At 44.4% G+C, this 19,224-nt stretch overlaps 2 long non-coding RNA genes across 2 annotated transcripts; both read left to right on the plus strand.

The window, feature by feature from the left end:
• Window positions 1–1,098: 1,098 nt before the first annotated feature.
• Window positions 1,099–1,898, plus strand: LOC115458408. Its single transcript, XR_003940054.1, has 3 exons — window positions 1,099–1,171; window positions 1,236–1,289; window positions 1,888–1,898. It is a non-coding gene; the product is annotated as an uncharacterized LOC115458408 (long non-coding RNA).
• A 9,644-nt stretch (window positions 1,899–11,542) lies between these two features.
• LOC115458420 lies at window positions 11,543–12,192 on the plus strand. Its single transcript, XR_003940056.1, has 3 exons — window positions 11,543–11,589; window positions 11,708–11,782; window positions 11,975–12,192. It is a non-coding gene; the product is annotated as an uncharacterized LOC115458420 (long non-coding RNA).
• The last annotated feature ends 7,032 nt before the right edge of the window (window positions 12,193–19,224 follow it).

The raw sequence follows: 19,224 nt of genomic DNA on the forward strand, positions 1-19,224 counted from the left end.
AAGGTTACGAGCAGATGAGACAGGAAGAACGAGCCGTGTTGTCGACAGAAATAGAGAGTGGGGGAAGGGGGAGAGGTTGGGTTTAGGGTGGGAAGTTTGTGACTGAAATCCTGAATCTGCCCCACTGGGTATGCAGAGCTGGTTGTGAGGGTAATTTTGGTGTGTGTAAATTACCCATCATGTACAAGCACATACTAATTTCTTTGGACACATTTGAAGTTTACATGTATAGATTACAGAATACAGAATAAATAATTTACACCTGCATAATCTGCGTTTTCGTTTTAGAGTGATTTCTGCAGGATTTGTGCTGCTGTGTTGTAAAGATGCACAGGCATCCATCTAGGTGACCAGTTATAAAATGACCCTTTGTGTCTCTGTGTGGAAAGCAGGACAAAGCTGAGAGATGAGGAGACTGGAGAAGGGAGAGGTGGTGCTGGATTTGAGGCCGTCCTCTTGCTGTTCCAGAGTTAGGTTTTGCTCAGCACTAAATTTGCACCTCGGGGAGAACATTTGCAACGGATGTTTGAGATGCCATCCAGGGAGAGTTTTTTGAGCACTGGTGGATCCTTTCTGTTTCGAGGGGGTGGTGGTAATGCTTCGTGGCCTTTAGCACTGGCTTATGGTGGGGGGTACAGATGGCTTTCTCCTAGGACAAGCAGGATGTGTCAGCCATATATAAGTGACATCATCCGATGGCTCCCGTTGGACGGAACTATCAGATGACGTCATTTATGTGCGACTAATTTATCCTGCTGTTCACGGAGAACCTATGTTATAGGTAAGTAACTACACTTTCTGTTCTTGTTCTCTCCACAGCTGAAGCAACCGTTTGTGAAATGTGTAGATACCACGAAGGAGCTGATTAACATCTGCCTGGATGAGGTGAGAACCCAGTGTCACCTTATCATTCTCCTCTTCCATTTCACCCAGGACCACCACCTCTTTCGCCTGATATGTCTTGCTCTTGTTTTTTCTGGGCCTTGGCGCTCACACCCCCCCTAACGTGGCACCTCACTTGTGGAACTAAACCTGCCGTATTCCTCTGTCAATCTGTCTGTTGTGCAGGTGAAAAAGGAGTCTCATAATACAACAGCGAGCCTCAGCCGGGACTATGACATCGGGAACGTAAAGCCGGCCACAGTCCGAGTGTATGATTACTATAAGCCAGGTATGTGACACTGCAGGGGACCTCCGATTTATTCCAGCAGAAATGTCTCTTCTCTCTCTTACAGATGAATTTGCAGAGGTGGAATACATTGCCAGTTGCTGAACCACCTGCATCGGAGGTAGGAATTATTGCCCCCACCAAGTCTGAATCCAAGAGAGGGATGGGAAGAGAAACAGGGGCAGTAACCAGAGATACAGGAGCTGCTCAGCCAGGGTGCTGGGGGGTTGGGGAGTTGGGCACGAAGGGAAAAACAGGGGCAATAACCAGAGATACAGAACTGCTGAGGGGGAGAGAGGGGCAGGAGGGGAAAAGCAGGTGCAACAACCAGAGATACAGAAATTACTGATGTTGGGGTGGGGGGATAGAGAAGATGGAAATGTAGAAAAAATGGCAGCAGATAAAGACCCAAATTTTTTGGTTTACGGCACCCTTAGTGTCCATGCAATTTTTCAAGCCTCCTCTCCCCTGCCAGAAATCTTATGTACTTGTCCCAAGCTCTCTAGAATTCAAATACTGTTTTGCTTCCATGACCTTCACCGGAGGCCGTTCCATGAATTCACCAACCTTTCTGTGAAGAGGTATTTCCTCAGGTTACTTCTGAGTCTCTCCCCTGTCACCTTTGTCCTATGCCCCCTCGTTCCAGAGCTTCCTTTCAAGACCATCCAGTAATTGCTGACGTAAGTTTATTCATGGATTTTTTTCCCCTTCTTTTTTAGGATAAGGACGGGTCAGAACCTGCCCTCTGGATAGCCTTACTGTTGCTTTTGGATGATATGGTGGAACGAACATCTACCTCCCAATTGCTGAGCTTGTCTTGCAGTTTTCCCACTATGTGATACTTAAACTGACTTGAAGCTTGGTTTCCTGACTCCTGAATGGTGGATGGAGCTCTGGCAGTACCCAGCCAAGATCTGGACGTGTCAATTAGCAGCCAATCCTCTCTCCTGCCCCCCCTCCCCCCCCAACCTCTCATATCGGACTCTGTAATGCTCTTTCTGGACATTACTGTGCATAAGAGGCTTCTCCACTGCTTCCTAAAGCATCTTGAATTTTCTGACTACCAAAGGTTTAATAAAATAAAACATGTACTTTGCGTGTGAGATATAGGTGTGAATCACTGGCAAATCTTTCTGAGCTGATAGCAGGAGGGGAGGAAGGTATATTCCTATTTCATACCTAAAGCTCTGAACTACAGGAGCTGCTTTCCTATGACACATATCCCGGTGTTCTTTACAGACTTAATGACCTGCTGACTGGATCCCCCAGCCTTCCCCAGGTGCAGCTGAGCAACGCCCTTTACCATAGAAATGGCACGCAGGGTCCGAGGCTGACACCGGGCTACTGGGAAAGGAGGGGGCAGGGAAGGAGTGTGGGATGTACTGCCGAAGTGATTGGTGGAGTGGGGAAAGGATAACCCAGCGTACACGCCATAAAACCAGGGGTGGGAGAAGAGAGGGACCTCAGGGAGCCATGATGTTCCCTCCGGGTAAGGACATAAAGACTTAACCTCTTTTACAGCACTGTCAATTCTGCTAAAACTAGGTAGGACCTGACACTCCTCAGGGTTCACTGGGTCATGCTTTTTCACGGGGGCTCCTTTCCCCAAGGAGGGAGATCATGCAAAACTACTTCATTACAGAGTTGAGCTCTGTTGCTTCTGTTAGAGAGACTGCTCAGAATAATTCTGGTAAAGACTTTGTGTTATATACTGTTTCTGGTGGAGGTACAGACGGCAGTCCTGCTCTGAGGTGTCCTCTGGGCTCCTGCTTACTGTCCTTTTAAGGAAGTGGGTCCCTTGCAGCTTTCACACCTGCTTCAATGTCACCCTGACCGGGATCAAGGTGAGGGTAAATACTGAGGCATTTGGGTACTGTTTCTAACAATCTGCTGTCACTGGTTCCTTTCGAGGTGTGATGGATGGTGGAAAGAGTGTCGGGGTGACCAGTTCACTGCGTGCCCATCTCCCCACAGTAGAGAAGAGTTCCTGCACTTGTTATGGATGTAGCGCTGTGTTTTGTGGTTTAGGAAAGGGGGGGCATGAGTAGCTGACACAGAATTGTGGCTAGGGACGCCCTGTAGAAAGATCTGAAACAGCTCAAACAAGCCCTTATGTAATTCTGCAGATTACTGCCACGGGGATAGGATGCCCTAAGCAAACCTTCAGTTGAACCCCTTCCCTTAGTTCAGCATTTCCCCTTCCAATGCCTCCTGAGGTTGCCAGTATCTCTCCTTCTTTCTCCTTTACTCCCCCCCCCCCCCCCCCCTCATGGCCAGGATCTTCCCTTTCCTTCTCTACTCTGCCCCCCAGGTTGCCAGCATTTCTCATCCCTTCTAACCCTCCCCTTATCCAATCGTTCAGCATCCCTTTTGCCCTTCCCTACCCCCACCTTGCATCCAGCATCTCCCCCTTTCCCTCTCTGCTTCTGGACCATTGTCAATCCCCTTATCTTGTCCCATGCTGTCCCCATGAATGCTGCATAGGTCCTGTAAGCTTAGACCCATTTCATGCCCCCCCCCCCCCCAGGGAATCAGCCTTGGAGGGGGCAGGACATGTCTGTGCCTCAGTGTGGGCCTACTTACAGTGTGTGCACAGTGCTGACTCTGCTTGTATTTGGGGCAGGGCAGGGGTGCAGCAGGTGCAAACATTTTTGAATGTGTGAGAATCACGGGGTGGTCATGCTAAAACTTTGCAAGTTCGTCATGTTTAAAGATAAATATCTCATTCCACTCAGCACAAAAATGCAGATGGTAACAACAAAGAAAGCTGTACAATTTCACATTGAAATTGAACGCAGTTAAATTTTGCCACCCTAGTTTAGTTGGAAGTGTGGCTGGTCCAAATTATTACTCTAGCCTGTTTGTAGCTCATGACTTTTCCCTCCGTTTCTTTTTTATTTATTTATAGTTTACAAAATAATTTTCAAGGATTAACACTTGAATAGAAAGTAACATTCCATAGAGATTAACATAAAGGAATATTATTAAACATAATCAGGAATGTTACTCAAGTCTTCAATTTAAGGAGATCCAAGAATTAAAAACTTGAGGAGAAAAAGGAAATCATTATATGATTCTTTGTTGTTTACGACAGAACTGGAACTTCTTTATTTGAGCTTTCCTTGGACGCTAGATATGATGATAATTGAGAAGGCTCCCGAAATATATATTTAGCATTACCAAATCTAATTATGCATTTGCAGGGGTACCTCAAAAAAAAAAGTCACCCCCTGCCTGTAATACTGCTGTCTTCATTATGAGAAATTGCTTCCTTCTTTTTTGAGTCTCTCTCGCCAAATCTGGAAACAAAGAGATACGTAGACCCAAAAATAGTTTATTCCGAAATGCTACAGTGGCAAGTAATGTTGCCGCCTTAGCTAATTCTGTATCCGATGTCTCCAGGAAGGCAGAGAGATCCACATTTTCTTGTTCTCTTTGTTGTTCAGATAATTTTTGTGGTAAATAAAATACTCTGGTGAATGGTGGTATATTTGATTCTGGTATGCACAAAATTTCCTTCAACATCTCCATTTCTTATTGTTGTCATCCACCCAACCCCCTAACAAATTTAGTTCATAAGCTGTCACACCTTTCCCCTTTAATCAGATCCCCTGTGTGATTTCTGGTACGAGTTTTAAGAAGTAGCGCAAATGTAGGACCAGGGAAACAGGCAGTCCGCACTTGGATTCTTTTGTGTTACAGGTTGCGTCCCATCAGACGGTCGAGGAGGACGTCGGAGCCATGGGAAGGCGGAGACGGTTCAGACCGGAGAGAGGTCCAGAGGCCCGAGGAGCCGGAGCCCAAGTCACCGGCGGGAGGAGTGGACACAGAGATGGACACCACGATCCCGGTTCTGGGACTTGGAGGGGACTTTGTTTGGAGACTGTTGGGACAATGTTTAAGCCTGAAGGGTGGGGGGGGGTCTGGGGAAGAACAGGACCCCGAGGAGAAGAGAAAAAATTGAGCCACTATGTTACCAACGGGGGAAAATGGGCCATGTTGGAGAGTGGTGTCTGGTATATGCAGTTCAGAGGATGAACTGGGAGACTGGGGAGGAGATAGGGAATCCTACAGTCATTTGGTGGGGGTTAGGTGACATGGCAGGCAAGAGGAAGCCCAAAATGCCACAGGAGTCGGGAGGGTGACCCTTCCTCAGGGGCGGACTATACGGTTAGGCCGGGAACCCAAGGGGGAAAGAGGTGTCTGTAGGGAGAGGGTCAGGAGGAACCCGCTGTAGGGAAAGCACCCAATGTCCCAGGGAGAGGGGAGGCCACAACCTGAAAAGTGCCAAGAGGGGGAGGCTGGTGCCTGACAAGGAAGGAAAACCCCAGTTGCAGGATAGTGAAAAGTCCTGGTAAGAAGGGTAAACCCTGGAAGAGACCCAAGCCTTAAATGAGACCCAACTAGCAAAGCCGCAGTCCACACATGAGCAAGAAATGACCTCACAAACAAGTGGCAAGAAGAACAGGAGATCCAGCGGAGGGAAGTACAGCAGAGGTATGATAAAGCTGTGGCAGAGTTAACTGGCATTGCAGCAGACCCAAGCTGAGGCCAGGGGCCTGAGGGAGCTTAATGAGGAGAAGGTGATCCAGATAGAAAACCTGCACAATGTATACACCCAAAGGATAGAGGGGTTATTTGTGGAGATGCAGGTAGCCAAGCAAAGGGTTGGATACCTGACCCAGAGTAAGCTGAAGTTGGAAACTCAGAGGAGTTGCAACAGAAGCAAGCTCAGGTGACAGCTGAGGGGACTGTAGAGAAACAGCGGGCTAAGGAAACCATAGAAAGGGCAGAAGGAGGCCCTGGAGGAGAAGTGCAGGGTGTTGACCCTAGCGGTAGATGTCTTCTTCCAGGATGGGCAGAGAAGACTGAAAGAGCTTCAGGAAGCCCAAGCCTGCATTGTAGACCTCCAGAAAAAGCTTGAGGGAAAGAAGGACCCAGGAGGGGTTAAATTAAGTAAACTCCTGTCCATGAGTAAGGGTCACGATAGGGAGAGTCAGAAGGGCCCTGTTAAAACCACACGGAGGGGTGGTGTAAAGTTTAACGAGTGTGAGAAACCCCAGAAGGGCAAGCAGGGAAGTGAAGGGGGCTGCCAAGGGAGAAAAAGGCTCAGGTCTCAGAAGAAAGGGTTGATCCTAGAGCCCAGACACCAGCGCGTTAGAGGCGGGTGAGGGAAGAAGTCCTAGGCAGGGGACACCGGCTCAGAGATGGTGCCAGGGGGATACCGGATCACCCAGAGGCTGGGGAGAGTCCTGTACCAAAGGTGGTAACCTTATACCAAAAGGAAGGGTTCCCCTAATATGCTAAGGAAACTAGGCCTTAGGAAAGCGCGCCAGAAACCCATAGTGAAGATGGGGGTGTACACATGGCTAGGAAAGCGGGCGAAGAAATTAGGCAGACCAGCAATATCATAAGGGTGGGGGTATATGATAAACACAGTGACTGCCCTACCCTGAGGTGACCACCAGGGGGCGCTCTCCTACAAGAGATCTGGTAAATGCCCTGATCTGGTCACTAGAGGAGCAAAAGGGGAACACACCAGTGTAATGACCAGAGGGGACAGCTAGGGGGTGCTCATGGTTTAGGACCTGTCCTTCCCTGAAGTGGCCACTAGGGGGAACTCTCAGAATAGGAGATGGAAAGTTGGAGAGAGTTCTGGGTCTGGACCTTTCTGGAAGTATGGGCGAGGCCTAAAGAGGTGGGGGTGGATTTTGGCCACCCTATAAAAAGCACCCATCTAAACCAAGAGAGATAGAAGCCTGGAAAGCCAGCTGGAGGAGTACCAGGAAGATGGAAGCAAGAGAGAAGGAGACTCTGAAAGCTAGGAAGGTAATTACCAAGCTATGTTGTTGATGGACTTGTGAATTGTTTAAAATGAACTAGCAGCCATGGGGTGGAGGATAGGACTGTAAAGTTAAGAGAGTGAAGAAAGTCCTATCCAGGGGTGGTGGCTGTTTTACACTGAGACCTCGGTCCCCCAAAGTAAATGGGCTCAGTGAGTGAAAAACTGGAAAGAAGCTGTTCCCACAAGACTGGATCCAGGTACTAATTGAATTTGCATTTGTTGACTGCCTAATTTGCATATTGGTGAAGACTTGAGAATCTGAATTATAGTCCCAGGAAAAGTGCTGGTGATTTCCTATTCTTTGTGTTGAAAAGGTGTTTGGGGGGTGCTGTCTGGGGCAGGGGTGATTACTGTATATCCAGGTGGTAAGTGATACAGCTTCACTTACCTTTAACCTATGGGGTTCTTAGAGCTGGCTTGGTTTAGTAGCAGTCTGCCTAACAGCCTCAGTCCCTCAAACAGTTTAGTAAAAAAAAAAAGTTTTAGAACACAGGCAGACTGCTACTAAACCAAACCAGCTCTAAGAATCCCACAGGTTCAAGGTAAGTGAAGCTGTATCACTTACCACCTGGATATACACTAATCACCCTGGCCCCAGAGAGCACCCCCCCCCCCCAAACACCTAGATTAAGGAATAGGATAGACCCACAGCAAAACTGTTTTTTTTTTTTTTTTCTCAAAGGTTTAGATGAGTCCTTAAACTTTTCTATAAGTATATCTTATCTAAAACAGAAAAAAAAAAACCCCACTGTTCTTTTGCTGTGGGTCTATCCTATTCCCTAATCTAAAATTGCTGGTTTTTCTTTAAATTGTATTGAATTGCTGCACTGGTGATTTCCTATTCTTTGTGCTGAAAGTGTTTGGGGGGGGGGGTTGCTCTATTGGGCTGTGGTTTTCTTTACCCAGTGAAGTGAACCATTTAATTTGCATAACAGAGGAAGGGTGATTAGTGTATATCCAGGTGGTAAGGTGAGAGCTTAAGTTGAACCTGTGGGATTCTTAGAGCTGGTTTGGTTTAGTAGCAGTTTGCCTGTGTTCTAAAACGTTTTTTACTAAACTGTTTGAGGGACTGAGGCTTAGTCCTAAAACTTTTCTTCTATACTGAAACTTTTTTTTGTTTTCTTTTGCTGTGGTCTATCCTATTCCCTAATCTAAAATTGGTAGCTTTACAATGTTGGGCTAGGTTTTTCTTTAAATTGCATTGGCTGTGCTGGTGGGTTTCTATTTGTGTTGAAGTGTTAGGGGGGGTGCTCTCTGGGGCTGTAGTTTTCTCTACCCAGTGAAGTGAACCATTTGCATAAGAGGAGCAAGGGTGATTAGTGTATAACCAGGTGAGAGCTTAACTTGAACCTGTAGGATTCTTACAGCTGTTTTGGTTTAGTAATAGTCTGTCTGCCTGTGCTCTAAAGGTTTTCTTACTAAACTGTTTCAGGGACTGAGGCTTAGTCCTAAAACTTCTATTAACTGAGTGTATATATAGCTAAAACTTTGAGGGTTTTTTTTTTTTCTTTTGCTGTGGGTCTATCCTATTCCCTAATCTAAAAGTGCTACTTTTACAACTTTGGGCTAGAAGGTTTTTCTTTAAATTGAATTGCTATGCTGGTGGTTTTCCTATTTGTGCTGAAAGTGTTTGGGGGGTGATTAGTGTAATCCAGGTGGTAACAGGCTTCACTTACCTTGAACCTGTGGGATTCTTAGAGCTGGTTTGGTTTAGTAATAGTCTGCCTGTGTTCTAAAACTTTTTGTTACTAAACTGTTGAGGGGACTGAGGCTGTTAGTCCTAAAACTTTTCTTCTATAACTGAGTATATCTAAAACTTTTTGTTTTCTTTTGCTGTGGGTCTATCTTATTCCCTAATCTGAAATTGCTAGCTTTACAACTTTGGGCTAGAAAGTTTTTTTTCTTTAAATTGTATTGATGTGCTGGTGATTTCCTATTTGTGCTAAAGTGTTTGGTGGGTGATTAGTGTATATCTAGGTGGTAAGTGAGGGAGCTTAACTTGAACCTGTGGGATTCTTAGAGCTTGTTTGGTTTAGTAACATACATACATAGTAGATGACGGCAGAAAAAGACCACGGTCCATCCTGTCTGCCCAACAAACTCATATGTGCTACTTTTTGTGTATACCTTACCTAGTAGTCTGCCTGTGTTCTAAAACTTTTTACTAACTTGAGGGACTGAGGCTGTTAAGATATATACTCAGTTATAGAAAAGTGTTAGGACTCTAAAACTTGAGAAAAAAACCACTTGTTTTGCTGTAGGTCTATCCTATTTAAAATTGCTAGCTTTACAACTTTGGGCTAGAAGGTTTTTCTTTAAATTGTATTGAATTGCTGTGCCTGTGATTTCCTATTTGTGTTGAAGTGTTTGGGGGGTGCTCTCAGGCTGTGCTTTTCTCTACCCAGTGAAGTGAGCCATTTCATTTGCATAACAGAGGAGGAAGGGTGATAGTGTATATCTAGGTGGTAAGTGAGGGCACTTCACTTACCTTGACCCTGTGGTATTCTTAGAGCTGGTTTGGTTTAGTAGCAGTCTGTGCTCTAAAGGTTTTTACTAAACTGTTTTGAGGGACTGAGGCTCTTAAGATATATACTCATAGAAAAGTTTTAGGACTCTAAAACTTGAAAAAAAACCCCACTTTTGCTGTGGGTCTATCTTATTCTAAAATTGCTAGGTTTTTCTTCAAATTGTATTGCATTGCTGTTCTGGTGGGTTTCCTATTTGTGTTGAAGTGTTTGGTGGGTGCTCTCTGGGGCTGTGGTTTTCTCTACCCAGTGAAGTGAGCCATTTGCATAACAGAGGAGGAAGGGTGATTAGTGTGTATCCAGGTGAGAGAGCTTAACTTGAACCTGTGGGATTCTTAGAGCTGGTTTGGTTTAGTAGCAGTCTGCCTGTGCTCTAAAACTTTCCTTACTACACTGAGGGATTGAGGCTGTTAGTCCTAAAACTTTTCTTTTATTAACTGTTGTATATATCTAAAACTTTTTTTTGTTTTTCTTTTGCTGTGGGTCTATCCTATTCCTTAATCTAAAGCTACTTTACAACTTTGAGCTAGAAAGTTTTTCTTTTAAATTGTATTGCTGGCCTGGTGATTTCCTATTTGTGCTGAAAAGGTGTTTGGGGGGTGCTCTCTGGGGCCAGGGTGATTAGTGTATATCCAGGTGGTAAGTGAAGCTCTGTCACTTGAACCTGTGGGATTCTTAGAGCTGGTTTGGTTTAGTAATAGTCTGCCTGTGCTCTAAAGGTTTTCTTACTAAACTGTTTGAGGGACTGAGGCTTAGTCCTAAAACTTCTATTAACTGTTGTATATATCTAAAACCTTTTGAGTTTCTTTTGCTGTGGGTCTATCCTATTCCCTAATCTGAAATTGCTAGCTTTACAACTTTAGGCTAGGTTTTTCTTCAAATTGTATTGCATTGCTGTGCTGGTGGGTTTCCTATTTGTGTTGAAGTTTGGTGGGTGCTCTCTGGGGCTGTGCTTTTCTCTACCCAGTGAAGTGAGCCATTTAATTTGCATAACAGGAAGGGTGATTAGTGTATATCCAGGTGAGTGAGAGCTTACCTTGACCATGTGGGATTCTTAGAGCTGGTTTAGTAATAGTCTGCCTGTGTTCTAAAACTTTTGTTACTAAACTGTTTGAGGGACTGAGGCTGTTAAGATATATACTCATAGAAATGTTTTAGGACTCTAAAACTTGGGAAAAAAACCCCACTTTTGCTGTGGGTCTATCCTATTCCCTAATCTAAATTTGGTAGCTTTACAACTTTGGGCTAGGTTTTTCTTTAAATTGCATTGCTGTGCTGGTGGGTTTCCTATTTGTGTTGAAGTGTTTGGGGGGTGCTCTCTGGGGCTGTGGTTTTCTCTACCCAGTGAAGTGAGCCATTTGCATAACAGAGGAGGAAGGGTGATTAGTGTATATCCAGGTGGTAAGGTGAGAGCTTAACTTGAACCTGTAGGATTTAGAGCTGGTTTGGTTTAGTAAATAGTCTGCCTGTGCTCTAAAGGTTTTGTTACTAAACTGTTTGAGGGACTGAGGCTTAGTCCTAAAACTTTCTTCTATTAACTGAGTATATCTAAGCTGGTCAGAGAAACTCTAGGACTGATGTTTTTCAAGCTAAACATTTTGATCTAGCGATTCCTCTTAGACTTCACTAGTTGAAGTCTAATAAGCAATCACTGGATCAAAATGTTTCGCTTGACAAGCATCCTGGCTGCTGAATTTAAGTTTAGTCTAGTCTAAAACTATTACAATAAATGTATGCATGATAATACAAAAGCATGAAAACTGGGTAAGAGTCATGTGTTTGAGTTCAGAACACTTTTCCGGGTCTGTTGCCCCCCTCCATCCCTCACTTCAGTCTCCTGGGTCCCAGGTCAGCTTGAGATCAACCCATTGTCTCCCCTCTGGGGATGAAAACCCTTAGGCTGCCAGCTGTCTCTGCACTGTGACTCCCTGCAGATGTTGGCCATGGAATTTGTACTTGTTTTCTCCTTTCTCTGACATCACACTTTATTTTTCTCCACAGCCTGAGGGGATCTTGGTGAAGACCTGCAGGTCCTTGCTCTTGTCTGAAAGGTAGGAGGATTCACTCTGCATAGAAGGGGGTGTGAATATGGGTTTGTTTTTTTTTTTTTTTTTTGCATCTTGTGTTTATATAGGTTTGTGTGATTTTTTTTTTTGTTCACTCCTGCAGGAATCTTGGAGTCTGTTCCACTGGAAGTCTCCGATGTGGTTGAGGGGTCAGCCAGAGCCTACATATCTGTGCTGGGTAAGGAGTGAGATTGAGGGAAGGTCCATCAGACTGAGTTCTTGCACTATCCATCACCCTGTGGCACCTGCCCAGAACACCACATCATTCTCATGAAAATACCACATGATGTAACCCAAACATCAAATATGATCTTGCACTTTACACAGATTTCTTGTGCTTCTGTGGAAAATTCCCTTTTTTTTTTTTCAGGAGACATCATGGGATCCGCCCTGGATACTGATTCAGATGCTCTATGGTTGTGGAGAGCAGAACGTGGTGACCTTTGCCCCTATATGTGTTGCAGTACTTATACCAGACACTACAGCTGACTGAGATGAAGACTCGGGCATATGGATACAAATAAGTACCTGTATGCAATACGTAAGCCGCATTGAGCCTGCCATGAGTGGGAAAGCGCGGGGTCCAAATGTAACTAAAATAAAATACAATACCTGATACGTGGTTAGTGTGTTTCATTGGGGGGACTGAATTTTGGTGTTAATATTTCAGGAGAGTGAATTGAGAATATTCATAAACACCATGAACTCGTATATAAAAAAAAAAAAAGACCATATAGACTCCACCATGGGGGAAATGGAACACTTAGCACCTTGTACAGCTCAGGCAGGGACTGTGCATTGTAGACCTGCCATGAATGAAATACAAGTCAGCACCACGGACAGCTAACATTCTGTTCTAGACCCACCATGGGGGAAATAAGACATCCAGAGCTTTTGGCAGCTCAAGTCAGTAACTATCAGGGATGGGCCAAATAAATGGCTCTTGCCTGCAACTAAAGTTGGGGCAAACCCTTTGGAGCTTCAGTTAAAGAGAAGGGGGGTGGGGGTTCTCATTTATAATATATTTAGGATGGTTTAAGGTATAGGCCACCTTTGTATAGTTTCAATAAGTTTTGTTGTTTTGAATACTCCATGTGTGTTGCATAGAATGGTGGACAGTGTGCAAATCATTTAAATATACATAAAATGTGTTAGAAGTGACTCGGCAGTGCCCACGCATCCCTGTAGCCGCTACTAGGGAGCTGGTCACACCTCAGCAATGCGTACAAGCAGAGACACAGGCAAAGGGTTAGGAAAAGCTGGGCTGTTTCTTTTTTTCCTTCCTCCTTGAATGCCTGGCCCAGTACACTGTCTTCCTGCTAGCCCACTCGTTTATAAGGTCTTGACTTAGAAGTCCGACCTGTGCGGGTAAGAGAGTAAAGAGACATGCAGGGATAGCCACTCAGGAGGAAAGATACATCAACCACTTGCCTCTGTTTTGCGGATTCTAGTCATTGCTCAGCTTCTCCCTCCTTTCCCCAGATGTGCATTTGGGGGCAGGTAGGCTGGGTCAGTCATGGAGTGGGGTGGAGTCACTGTGGGCTGGAAGGACCAGTTTGTCTGTGCTGGGTACTACAGGTCCACCATGGGGGGTGGGGGGGGGGGTGGGTGATGGAAAATATTAAATTGCTTTTCAGTCTTGATACATTTTTAAAATCCCCCATCTTTGACACAACTGACTTTCCTGGTATATCTCAAAGAGCAGGCTGGTATAAGGCACCTCTCTAAGAACAATGTATGTCCCTGAAGCCAGCTTGTGCAGAAGGGGGGAGGGCAGGTACTCTTGAGGTTCAGTAAACAATTCACCTGGCCAGTGGTTTGTTTTCTTGAACAGAGTGTGAAGGCATCCCCATGCACATTTCTGGATTTTTTTTTTTTTTAAAGCTTAGGGGGCTTGTTGCAGTTGAATTCTGGGGCTCATTCTGTGGATGGACGCATCGTGCAGAAAAGACTGTGGTCTGGATGCTTCAGGCTTTCGCTGCAACGGGCCTCCCAGCTGATGAGAAGGGCCTGATTGATGTAACTCCTGCCCAGTGATGATGTATACATATATATATAGATCTTATTTTACTTTTCTATGGTTTTCACAGGAACAAAGATGCATACATAGAGTAGATGATGGCAGAGACCTGTATGGTCCATCCATACAATTATGGAAAGGAGTTCAGCTATATGAACAAGCTTGTGTTCAACCGCAAGATAAACAATTACTTTCTGCTCGGGTTACCAATAACACCCAGATCCGGTGTTGTCGATTTTAATGACTTGCACAGCTAAGTTTTGCTGAAACCAGAGTCAGACAATACAACAGTGCTGTCCTAAAATTGCAAATATTGTGGCCATTTATACTAATGTATCATTAGCAAATGTCTATACACTTTGTGTAAATGCTACACCTATCAAGAACTGTACTTGGTGGGTTGATACTGTACTTATTCAAATCTAGGGGTACACGCTGACAACCTAGTCTATGTACCTTCTACCTGTATAAATACTGCTATAAAATAACACTTAATTATGGAGGAGATCGAAATAACACAATCGGCATATTTACTGACCAGAGAATGAATCTTCAGATTAGAGATGTTGCCTCTAGAAGCCCCCGGCTCTCTATATGCAGAGCTCACGAGGGCTGGGCTGCTCTATCATTCTCTGGTTAGTAAATATGCCAATTGTTATTTTGATATCTCCTCCATATTTAAGTGTGTTATTTGATAGTTAGAAGGAGCCTTCATAATTATAAATCAGAATGTTCATTCCAATATTACTTTTCCTCAACTGCCCAAATGTAGAGTTAAAATGAGCTCGGAATGACACATTGGGAGTGTTTGGTGCAGGAGCAGTAAATGCTATTGATTGTGAGACTTTAGCTTATAAAGCTAAGCGTATTAGAACTGATATTAATCAGCTCAGTGGATGCCAAAAGTGTTTAAACCACAACAGATGACTTTATGGTAACTTTTTTGTAAACCTTTTCAATTGTACTCAAATAGCCCAATTACAAGTAGATGTCAATATAACATTTTATGAATTGAACTACATGCACATCACAGCATTTATTTGCCCTCGTACAAAAGAAGGCTCAGGATGATTTAATGACTTAATTCTGAATATTTGTGGAGGCGAATCTTTCACCGGTGGATTCCTTCTGCAAATTGGGTTTTAATAAAGCCAAATACTGTAATATGTACTGACCTCTTTTTGTTCTGGGCAAATTGTGCATTTCAATGTAACCAAGCAACACGTGTTGTGTAAATTTATAATTTTGCCCATTGTTTTTGCTGATTTTGATTACCACATTTTTCTGGAAATTGGGACAATTTTGCCAACATACCATTAATGGGGCTATTTGCGGACAACATTCTCCTTTATATCTGCCGTGCTTTATTACAGCGTTCTATTAACGTTTGCCCTTGGACTATACTCCCTGCTAATTTAGTATGAGATTAATGCTCAATACATTTGTTTAGCTTATGATTTCAATGTAACCCATTTATATAATTTATCCTATCCTTTTTCAGGTTGTTTTACCAACGTGACTCATTTATGGTGGCATGGACAATTATACCTTTGTACTGGATATGGAGCAACAATTGACCCTATATTGGTATCCACAAGTACTAAATGCAGCTGACATTTCATGACGTTTACAGCCTTTGAGAGATGCTATACAAAACACAACTTTTACAATATTTGCAGAAGCGCAATAAAACTTGGATTTGATACAACTCTCACTGGAGATACACTTGTGGACATTTTCTTCACGCTTGCAAAAAGCTACCACCCATAATTGGTGGGACACTTTCTCTGGACATTCACCTTCAGCTACCAAAGCATTAAATTTTGCTATTTCATCCTATCTTAATCATAGTTTGCATAATCATTATTTTGACTATATGGAATTCTTACTCATTAAATGCAAAAAATATCTCATAGTTCTATTATACCATTATCATATAAGCAAAGAAGTGAATGTGATGGAAAATTGCTTTTCAGTCTTGCTTTAATCGATAATACATTTTTAAAATCTGTCTTTGTTTGAGAGGTGCCTTATCTTATACCAGCCTGCTCTTTGAGATACCAGGAAAGTCACTTTTGGGTCAATGTTATGTCCCTGAAGCCAGCTTGTGCAGAAGGGGGGTGGGGTGGGTACTCTTGAGGTTCGGTAAACGATTCACCTGGCTAGTTTGTTTTCTTGAACTGTGTGTGACGGCATCCCCGCGCACATTTCTGGATAAGTTTTAGCTTAAAGGGGGCTTGTTGCGGTGGAACTCTGGGGCTCATTCTGTGGATGGACGCACGGTGCAGAAAAGACATGGTCTGGACGCTTCAGGCTTTCGCTGCAACAGGCCTCCCAGCTGATGAGAACACTGTCCTGCTGATTGAACAAACTGCATCTACAGCTGAGCTTAAAGTTGTGGTTTAGGTGTTATGCAGCGTGTGTAACTTTGACTGCCAGGCTCTTTAGGTAAACACTGAATTTTAGAAAGTTTCTCGTGTGTTGGAGCAAAACTACCCTGTCTCCTATGGAACAATATATGGTTTATTGATTTAGCACTCTGGAATTAGGATTGGGAAAACAAGCAGATCTGAGTCTGTAGCTCCTAGATTCACTGACAAAGCCCCCAAATTATAAAAATAGAAGCAAGTGAAACAGCTAAAGATATTTGTCTCGCACTGTTCTCACCTTTCCCCCAGGCTCACGGCTTTTGTTGCCAAGTGTTTTGCTCAGGCACAGACTTAACATCTTCATCCATGAAGCAAACCTTGACCAGGCTGTGATGTGGACCGTACCCCCCACCCCGCACACACACACTATTGTTAGAGGATCAGGTGACCCTCAGGGGGAGGAATGCTGGCTTCGGCCTAACCCCTGGTAAGCCTTTTCCTCAGCTGAGGTGCCCAGCTCTACCACTGGCTGCCTTTCAGGTGTTGTAGAGGTAGAGGACTTGCAGCTCATCTGCATATCCTTTCAGCCTTCTTGGGGGGGGGGGGGGGGGTGACTCCCAAGTCGACTCAGGGCCTCTGCTCTAGGTGGGGCATTTTTCTCTTTACATTTTTTTCTCCCAGTGACTACTTATGGCTCCAGTACACTTTTTTTTTCTTGGCACTGTCCCTTCCTAATTTCTCCATCCTAAACCACTGTACACTGCAGGAACACATTGTCCATCTGTATTCTTCTCACCATTTTTTTTTTCTCAGCTCTAACCTTATTTCCTTCCTCTATTAATCCATCTCCTTTCTGAGTGAGTACATCTCACCTTTGTCGGTGTCGTTATACCACTCCTGCTCTCCACTGGGGACATTAATCCCAATCCTGGTCCTCCACATCAGCTCTCATCCTAATTGTGCAGGTCCAATCTAATTTCTGTTACTCTCCTTCCCTGCCTTTCTCTTGCGCTGTGGAATGGCTGCTCTGTAACAAAACTGTCCTACATCCATGACCTCTTGTACTCTCTTGCTTGCCCTAACTAAAACTTGTCTTTACCCTGAAGACTCAACCTCTGTGGCATAGGGCCGCAACTGAAGCATTCTCCCATACTCCTCGCCCAGTTAAGTTGCAGAGGTGGTGTCAGGCTACTACTTTCACCTTCTTGTAGATTTCAACTGCTTCTACCTCAGTCTCACTGGTCTTGTTTCGAAGTCCACGCCATCGTCTATTTTGCTCCTCTGCCTCTGAGTAGCAGTCATTTATCGACCCTCCCCCCCCGATAAGTCGCTTTCCTTCTTTCTTGAACCTTCATCTCCTTCCCTCATTCTTGGGGATTTTAACATTCATGCTAACAATCCCTCTGACTCTTAATGCTTTGCAGTTTCTTGGTTTAACATCCCCTTTCAATCGTCAACTGTGCTCCACTGTCTTGATCTGCTCACTCTCCAGTTTGTGCCTCAACTCCTTTCCCTCTGACCATCATCTGAACTTTCACACTTAACACCCTCCTCCCCAGTCCCGTCCAATCTTAACCAATACATTTAGGAATCTTCAGGCTATTGACCCTCTACTCTATCCTCCAATGTTTCAAATCTCTTCTCTACCACTGTTACCAAGTCCCTCAATGAGGCTGTCTCTTCCTATAATACTATTCTGTCCTCTGCTTTGGATACTCTCGCTCCTCTCATTCCCTGTTGTGGAAGACCTACCAAACCCCAACCTTGGCTGAATTCTAGAATCCGCTACCTACGTTCCTGCGCCCAGTTGATAAATTCTGTTGGCTCAAACCCTCGTCTTTGCCACACTGAACTCTCTCTGCTCAAAGTGCCTTCACTCCCCCCCCCCCCCCCCCCCCCCCCAAGACTCTGGCTGAGTTTTTTTTTTTTTTTTTTCATAAGGTTCACAAGATTAAACTTGAATTCTCAACCAGGTCACCTCCACCTCTCCTTCCTTTAGCCCATTCTCTCAACCCTCCAACTGCTGCCTCCTTTTTCTTCCTTTTCTGTAATCACTGAAGAGGAAACTACACATCTTTCCTCATGAACCAACTACTTGTTGCTCTGATCCTATTCCCACCCATCTACTTCACTCTCTCTCCTATTGTGTCCACTGCGACTGTTCCTGATGCCTTCAAACATGCCGTAGTCACACCACTCAACCTTCAGTGGACACTATCTCCCTTTCCTGTCCAAGATACTTGAACTGCCGTTGCCTTGACTTACATCTCAAGAAGCTATTCTCAATTCACTTCAATCTGGTTTCGCCACCTTCATTCAATTGACATGGTGCTTGCTAAAGTCTCCAATGATCTGTTCCTGGCCAGATCCAAAGGTCTCTCTTCTATCCTCATCCTTCTCACTCTCTGCTGCTTTTGACACTGTTGATCACAGCCAACTCTTTGATACGCTGTCCTCGCTTAGATTTTAGGGCTCTGTTCTTTGTTCTTGGCTGATTTTCTTCACTCTGATCTCGTACCATCTTATGTTGATTCCCAGATCTACCTCTCCACACCAGAACTCTCAGCTGAAATCTAGGCCAAGGTATCGGCCTGCATGTCTCAGCACTATCTGAAACTAAACATGACCAAGACTGAGCTTGAAGCTCACTTCCCCCTAAAGCAACCTCTCCTCCTCCTCATTCTCTTTCTATCTCCTCAGCTCGTAACCCTGGGGTCATTTTTGACTCCGCGCTCTCTCCTTCTCTGCACATATTTAGCAGACTGCTGAAACCTGTTTCTTTCTCTCTAATATCAGCAAACTTTACCCTTTCCTTTCTGAGCACCCTAACAGAACCCTCATCCACACTCTTGCTTAGACTATTTCTACTTGCTTCTTACAGGTCTCCCACTTACCCATTGTTAATGTGTCCCAGCTTGAGACCTATCCACTGGAATAGTGGTGGGCCAAGTTACATAGCTTAAACAGCTGAAAAGCACTGACTAGGCCTGATAACCAGCAGAGAGCCTGCAAGAGCAGGACTGCTTGGTGAGTCTTATTGAAACCTGGTACAACTTTGAAATTGAGTGTAACACTTAAGATGTAGAAATGAATGACAAAAATGGTAACAAGCTTGGTTCTTAAAATGGAGTCTGTCTTTATAACATGGCTCCCAGAATCACATGCTAGAAAGACAGATCTCTCTCAGTATGAAGAAATGTTTGAGAGGAGGGGCAGGTCCCAACTCTTCTG

Source organism: Microcaecilia unicolor, chromosome 14 (genome assembly GCF_901765095.1).
Source record: "Microcaecilia unicolor chromosome 14, aMicUni1.1, whole genome shotgun sequence".
Taxonomy (NCBI): Eukaryota; Metazoa; Chordata; class Amphibia; order Gymnophiona; family Siphonopidae; genus Microcaecilia; species Microcaecilia unicolor.